Raw genomic sequence first — 7,469 nt, forward strand, 5'->3', positions numbered from 1 at the left:
TTATGTTTCATGAACTTATTAACATTTATTAGTTTTTTCAATCAATCGTTTTATTACCCATAACTCAAAAACATAGCCTGTTACAACTCAAAATCAGTTACCTCCAAACTTAAAATATGTGTGGCAACTGTTTGCCTTAAAAATAAGAAGTACTCTCGACTTAAAATAAAAAAAACTTCAAATTAAAAGTATATATATATATATATATATATATATATATATATATATATATATATATATATATATATATATATATATATATATATATATATATATATATATATTTTATTCAGATGTTTAGTAGAAACCTTTCCTGGCCAGTTTTTTAGCAAACAAATATCAGAAATAAAAAAACAAAACAAATAAAAACACAAATAAATAATATAACAATTAACAAGTCTACTTCTAGCCATTTTGTTTCAAGATGAACTATTAAGAAAATATCTTCATGTCACAAGCTTATAAACTGTTATACAACATTACTAAGGGGGCATCAGCAAGTCTTGGGTGGTGACCAAAAATTTGATTAGCCCACACCTGTCCCTTTTAGCACAAAATGAAACATAAACAATAACTTATAATAATAATATTAATAAAACAATGATAGTAGTAAAAAACAATAAAAAAGATCATTAAAGAAACAATTACAAAAGGCACACTTTTGGCCATCTGGTTGTAGACTTGCAGTGCAGCAATGTATAAACAAATTGCTTGTAAATTTTTCACAACTAAAATTTCAAAACTCTACATTAACATATAAGGCAGTTTGTAGCCTTCCTTTGGCTATCTGATACACATCTAACAACCTCAGGGTGCACTGTATAGTTTTAGAAAAGTAATTCAATTCATACTAGAAAAGTGACTACTTTACACAAGTAAAGCAGCCAGAAACTTTGAAGACAGTTGTTTATTTATTTATGAAAATGTATCAATGTGCTTTCTTTTATGAGAAAAATGTATCTCCCCAAATTATATAGTACACCTTTTAAAAACAAAACGCTATTGTGTATAAACACTTAACAACCCTGCAATTCAGTTTAACAATAAAAACATTTACATTAACAAGTAGAAAGACAGTGTATACTTTGTGCCATTTGGCTGAAAACCATTGTGGACTATCTTCTAACAGAGTGAGCCATCAGAACCCACCACTCCTTTTTGGATCTTGAGTTAGACATACAACATCAGGTCATTTTTAAGAGTCTGCAGCTTGGGTGACAGTTTAGAGTCATCAAGACCAAGCAAGATTTTCTGTGTGAACTCAAAAGTGTTTGTCAGTCCCTTGGGATAGCTGAGATGTAGTGTGTAGATTAGGCCGAACGTTACCACAAAGGCATCAGCAAGCCTGGGGAGATTGACAACCACATCACCCTCTAGGACAACAGAGACTCTCGCTGGGTGGTAGTGAACTGGGCTTGTGGCATCATCACTGACGGTTGTAAGGAGGACCACTGATGCATCCTCCAGGTCTGGCTCATCCATATCATCCTTCAAATTGAAAGGGAGATCATATACTTATCACATTTGCAGAAACTGGCTGTGGCGATTTTGATTACAGTTGGACGTCACATAAATAACAATAAATACACCAGTCTGAAAGACTCCTGTTCATAAAGCTGTGTTGTACTCTCATTGCTGAGAAAGTGAGATGACATTTATGTATTCCACAGGCTAATGACAGCCACTTCATTTTCTTTGCAGTTGATTTTTTTGATGCCGTAATGGGCTCAAAATTACACTTCACACTTAGAAACATCTTGCCAGAGGTTTGTAGTTGAAACACTGGTACATACAGGTCCTTCTCAAAATATTAGCATATTGTGATAAAGTTCATTATTTTCCATAATGTCATGATGAAAATTTAACATTCATATATTTTAGATTCATTGCACCCTAACTGAAATATTTCAGGTCTTTTATTGTCTTAATACAGATGATTTTGGCATACAGCTCATGAAAACCCAACATTCCTATCTCACAAAATTAGCATATCATTAAAAGGGTCTCTAAACGAGCTATGAACCTAATCATCTGAATCAACGAGTTAACTCTAAACACCTGCAAAAGATTCCTGAGGCCTTTAAAACTCCCAGCCTGGTTCATCACTCAAAACCCCAATCATGGGTAAGACTGCCGACCTGACTGCTGTCCAGAAGGCCACTATTGACACCCTCAAGCAAGAAGGTAAGACACAGAAAGAAATTTCTGAACGAATAGGCTGTTCCCAGAGTGCTGTATCAAGGCACCTCAGTGGGAAGTCTGTGGGAAGGAAAAAGTGTGGCAGAAAACGCTGCACAACGAGAAGAGGTGACCGGACACCTGAGGAAGATTGTGGAGAAGGGCCGATTCCAGACCTTGGGGGACCTGCGGAAGCAGTGGACTGAGTCTGGAGTAGAAACATCCAGAGCCACCGTGCACAGGCGTGTGCAGGAAATGGGCTACAGGTGCCGCATTCCCCAAGTCAAGCCACTTTTGAACCAGAAACAGCGGCAGAAGCGCCTGACCTGGGCTACAGAGAAGCAGCACTGGACTGTTGCTCAGTGGTCCAAAGTACTTTTTTCGGATGAAAGCAAATTCTGCATGTCATTCAGAAATCAAGGTGCCAGAGTCTGGAGGAAGACTGGGGAGAAGGAAATGCCAAAATGCCAGAAGTCCAGTGTCAAGTACCCACAGTCAGTGATGCTCTGGGGTGCCGTGTCAGCTGCTGGTGTTGGTCCACTGTGTTTTATCAAGGGCAGGGTCAATGCAGCTAGCTATCAGGAGATTTTGGAGCACTTTATGCTTCCATCTGCTGAAAAGCTTTATGGAGATGAAGATTTCATTTTTCAGCATGACCTGGCACCTGCTCACAGTGCCAAAACCACTGATAAATGGTTTACTGACCATGGTATCACTGTGCTCAATTGGCCTGCCAACTCTCCTGACCTGAACCCCATAGAGAATCTGTGGGATATTGTGAAGAGAACGTTGAGAGACTCAAGACCCAACACTCTGGATGAGCTAAAGGCCGCTATCGAAGCATCCTGGGCCTCCATAAGACCTCAGCAGTGCCACAGGCTGATTGCCTCCATGCCACGCCGCATTGAAGCAGTCATTTCTGCCAAAGGATTCCCGACCAAGTATTGAGTGCATAACTGTACATGATTATTTGAAGGTTGATGTTTTTTGTATTAAAAACACTTTTCTTTTATTGGTCGGATGAAATATGCTAATTTTGTGAGATAGGAATTTTGGGTTTTCATGAGCTGTATGCCAAAATCATCCGTATTAAGACAATAAAAGACCCGAAATATTTCAGTTAGTGTGCAATGAATCTAAAATATATGAATGTTAAATTTTCATCATGACATTATGGAAAATAATGAACTTTATCACAATATGCTAATATTTTGAGAAGGACCTGTATACAGAAATTCCAGTGTGTTGAAAATGAAAAGAAAATATGAACTGGTTAATTTACAGTACAATAGGCCTGATACCTCTTTACTCTGACTTACCACACATGTTCTGAAAAATCCAGAGACTTCCTCACGTCGATACACAGGAAGGGCATGGAGAACAGTGGTACGCCATTTGTGGACATCGTGTAATTCCTAAGAGGATTAAAATAGTGACAAGTTTACTAATCAAACCCAATGCCAAACATTCCCAACTAATTATTAGTGACTTAATTACCAATATTTGCACATAAATCCACTAATAACCTGCTGAATGGTGCAATTGTGGAATTCAAAAGTTTATATGAAGCATCAAACTCCCAACATTAAACTAAGACTCTACCTGTGAAATGTACAATCACCTGTGTATCATGGACTTTGAAATGTCTGCCAAAGCTTCTGCAGTCTTTCAGTTTTGGAAGCTTTCTGTCTAAATAATGTCATCAGACGAGGAGTGTGGCGATCAAGCTCAGTATAGAAAGTGTTCGGTAGGTTCTGGTTAGTTATCCGTTGGAATTCTGCATATACCTGCATAGAGGAAAGGACAGTAACAGCAATTATTTATTTCACGATGAATGAAATTAGGCAACACTACGCACAATGTGGCATAAAGTAACAAAAATAAAAACAGAAAAAGTAACAAAGTAATCTACAAAATGTATTTATTTATTACATTTTTTTTAGCATGGATAAAAAAAGGTTGAAGAGGTGACCAATATTACGTCAGACTGCATATGAAGAGCAGGCCAGAGGTCCATTAGCTCCTTCACCGGTGGGCAGGACATCACAATAGTCTGTCGTCGTAAGGCAAACGTATTTTGCATCATCTTACTAATAAGGGGTAGGTTTCTTTCAGTCTTCTTTACTTCCTCAACAATAGCCTGCCTCAAAAGGTCAAGACTTGAGGGATCCTCTCCTTGAGGAAAGTCAGGCAGAAAGTTGACCTCTGCACGCTTAGGCCTTTTGATGTTTGAGTGTGAAGGTTCATTCTCAGGTTTTTTCTGGTTTCGTTTCCCAGCATTTACAGCAACCTCCTGACATCCAGCCCTTCTCATCTTGGTCCTGTAATTGCCCATTTTAAACTTGATGCTGTTCTTCCAGTCATTCCATCCATTGTCAGATCCAGCGTCTTTTAAACAGGGGTGTTTTCTCACAAGAGCTTCAGCCACCATTGCTATCTCTTTATCACTGGGGTAAGCCTTAAAACTATATACGGTAGATGCTAGTTTGTCTAAAATATCGTGCTTTTGGTCCCTTGACAATTGAAGAGGTCTTTCATTTTTTTCAAATTCAGCATTCCCATCTTTAAGTGTCAGCTCAACGTGAAATCCAAATGTTGGAATTTGAAAGGGACCTGGAGGCCATCTGCTCAGACGTTCTCAGTCTGGGGATTCTCTGGGGACGTTCTGGGGGTGACACATCTGAAAGCGTATCAGTTGATGAAAGAGAACTGGAATCCTGTTTTAGTGAAATATGAACACAGGCTTTCTGTGGTAGCTCCTCGATGTCAACAAGGCAAGTGAGTTTTCATCAAAGTCTGGATCCTCGTATAGAAAACTGAAGTCACAATCTAATTCCAATTGTTCTTTTAAAATCTCAATCAGTGCATCAACAGAGGCTGGACGGGAGCTGAGTTTTAATTTTCTAACACGGTCTGCCTCGATGACACGAAGGATCATCTTTTGTGGGTCTTCAGCTACTATCACTTTAATAAATGAAGAGATTTGGAGGTTAAAAACACATCAGCACATAGACATTATAGAGCATTTATAAGGCTTTCTAAATGTTTAACAGCATTATGACAACCTCCAACGTGTCCGGCATTCATAATGCTTTATATCTCCATGCCAAAGTGAAAGTGTTTGAAAGAAAAACTACAACTACCATACCATCGGCCAGTTTTTTTTTTGGTGCTTTAAATGCATTATAGACATGTTCTTTAGAATGTCACCAAAGACTGCAATTCCAAAATGCAGGTCATGTATGTTGATTAGGGCTGTCCCAATGATTATATTTAGAAAATCGATTATTCGCAGGCATAATTAATATATGCCAAAACAAACACTGCATGTCTCCAAAACTTATCAGGCAGGCGTCCAGAATGCCAAGTAGCCTACTCATTTCAATGTAGCAATTGCAGATAAGAACCGGTGTCAAAAAAAACAACAAAACTTCAAAGCTTTGATTTTTATAAGAGAGCACATTTTCCGATAAACGGCCAATTAATAATTTATGACAAATTACTTACCATAGAATGGTCTTAATTTTGTCTCACTTGTATGTACCTCTTGGAAGTCAACAGCAACAACCCATCAATCTTGTATGCAGAGAGTGGGATTGTATCATTGAGGTCAGATTGCAGGTGGATAGACAAGCTTCCTTGTGTGGCTAAGAGCTCATACCATCGAAGATGCTCTACATACCAGGAGTCATAATCACAACGGAGAAAAGAAACATTGTGATTCACAAGGTAGATCTGTGTTAGTATAGTCTGTGCCATCAATGGTCAAAATATTATTTTACAGAACACCTGTCATGAAGTTCAAACCTCCACCAGAACGATCAAAAACTGCAGTCACATTCCTCATACTAAAACTATACAACAATACACACCAACAGATTAAAACAAAGTAGATGTGCAAGATGCCTGTTAGACTATTCAAAGAATTTTATTACACAAATAAGTCAAAGTTACGTAAAGTTGGGCAGGTAGCATCCATAAATTCTTATCATAGCAATAACTAAACAAACAAAATCTGTATTTCTTTTTTTTAACCAGCTAATTTAATTTGCAGAGAGTAGCTTTCAGTTAGCCTAAGACACAAGGCGTGGAGTTAGCTTCTGCTTTCACTCACAACACTGACACAGCTCCAACAGATTTCGAGTTTTTATTGAGCAGTACATGATACCTAACTATTCACCGCTACTTGGGATCAGTCAGTTTTCTTTACAAATACATTAGCCTAGCCGTGTAGCCTATACAGCTAGCTGGCAGAACGACTTTGCATGCTAGCTTGCTAACCTAACGGTTAACCGTTTTACATTGTCAACGTGACTCACTTTGTCCGTCTTAAAAACACATTATATCTCCAGAAACAAACATTCAAGCAAGTTTTATGTTGACTACTTACATTTACAACTGATACAATGCAGCGCAGAGCTGAGCTGAGTGTTACGCTCCGGTCTACGTCTCCCGCTCTTTTCCTCGGCTCCAGTCTTTCTGCCTGAAGGGGAAGTGCACGCAAATACTACAAAATAAAATATGTGAGCGGTTCAGGTGGAAGCGATTTATTATTTTTAATTTAAATGTAATTTATTAACTAGCCAACATTGTAACATGCAAACTATTAACAATGACTTTTTTATTATAAACGTGTATATACACGTGTGTGTGCCTTGTATGTGTGTGAGTGCGCGTGTGATATTTTACATATACAAATATATCTGATGCAATTAATCTATTCTTAATTCGTCCTTGATTGGATTTATTTATTTGTTCTTTCAAAATAAGATACAAATTCATGTTTGATCTATAAAGTTTTAAGTAACTTGAGTCAATAATTTTAAGTAACATAAAAATGCTTGTGTTCATATTATTCAAATATTGCAAGTTAAATAAACTCAAAAAGAAGGAAATTGCTACTGGCACTCAACATTTTTAAGTAAGTAAAAAATTATTTCTAATACCATGTATGGTTTTCGTACAGCGCCTTGTTGTTTGAATCCCTTTCAGGACACTAAGGTATAACAGAGCTCCACAGTTTCAGTCATAAAGACTTTCAAAATAAGTCTTGAAGAGTTACACTACGGTGGCCCAGAGAGGACAGCCGCCTGGAAATGTTTAGCAGCTGAGCCGAGCGCACACCTCCCTGGCGATTTATGTAGGCTGCTGCCACTCTGTTGTCTGTGTGGATCAGAACATGCTGATCCCGCAGCAGAGGAGCAAAATGCTGTGTCACCTTCCACACTGTGAGAAGCTCCAGCACGTTTATGTGGAGAGACATGTGGTCTGGCCACTGTGCTCCCACCGCC

At 38.2% G+C, this 7,469-nt stretch overlaps 1 long non-coding RNA gene across 1 annotated transcript; it reads right to left on the reverse strand.

Annotated features, from left to right (window-relative positions):
* Positions 1-276: 276 nt before the first annotated feature.
* On the reverse strand, positions 277-6,719 carry LOC124879589. Its single transcript, XR_007041057.1, has 4 exons — positions 6,569-6,719; positions 3,800-3,965; positions 3,498-3,593; positions 277-1,488 (listed from the first exon to the last, which is right to left on the reverse strand). It is a non-coding gene; the product is annotated as an uncharacterized LOC124879589 (long non-coding RNA).
* Between the last annotated feature and the right edge of the window lie 750 nt (positions 6,720-7,469).

The sequence above is a fragment of the Girardinichthys multiradiatus genome, chromosome 13 (genome assembly GCF_021462225.1).
Source record: "Girardinichthys multiradiatus isolate DD_20200921_A chromosome 13, DD_fGirMul_XY1, whole genome shotgun sequence".
Taxonomy (NCBI): Eukaryota; Metazoa; Chordata; class Actinopteri; order Cyprinodontiformes; family Goodeidae; genus Girardinichthys; species Girardinichthys multiradiatus.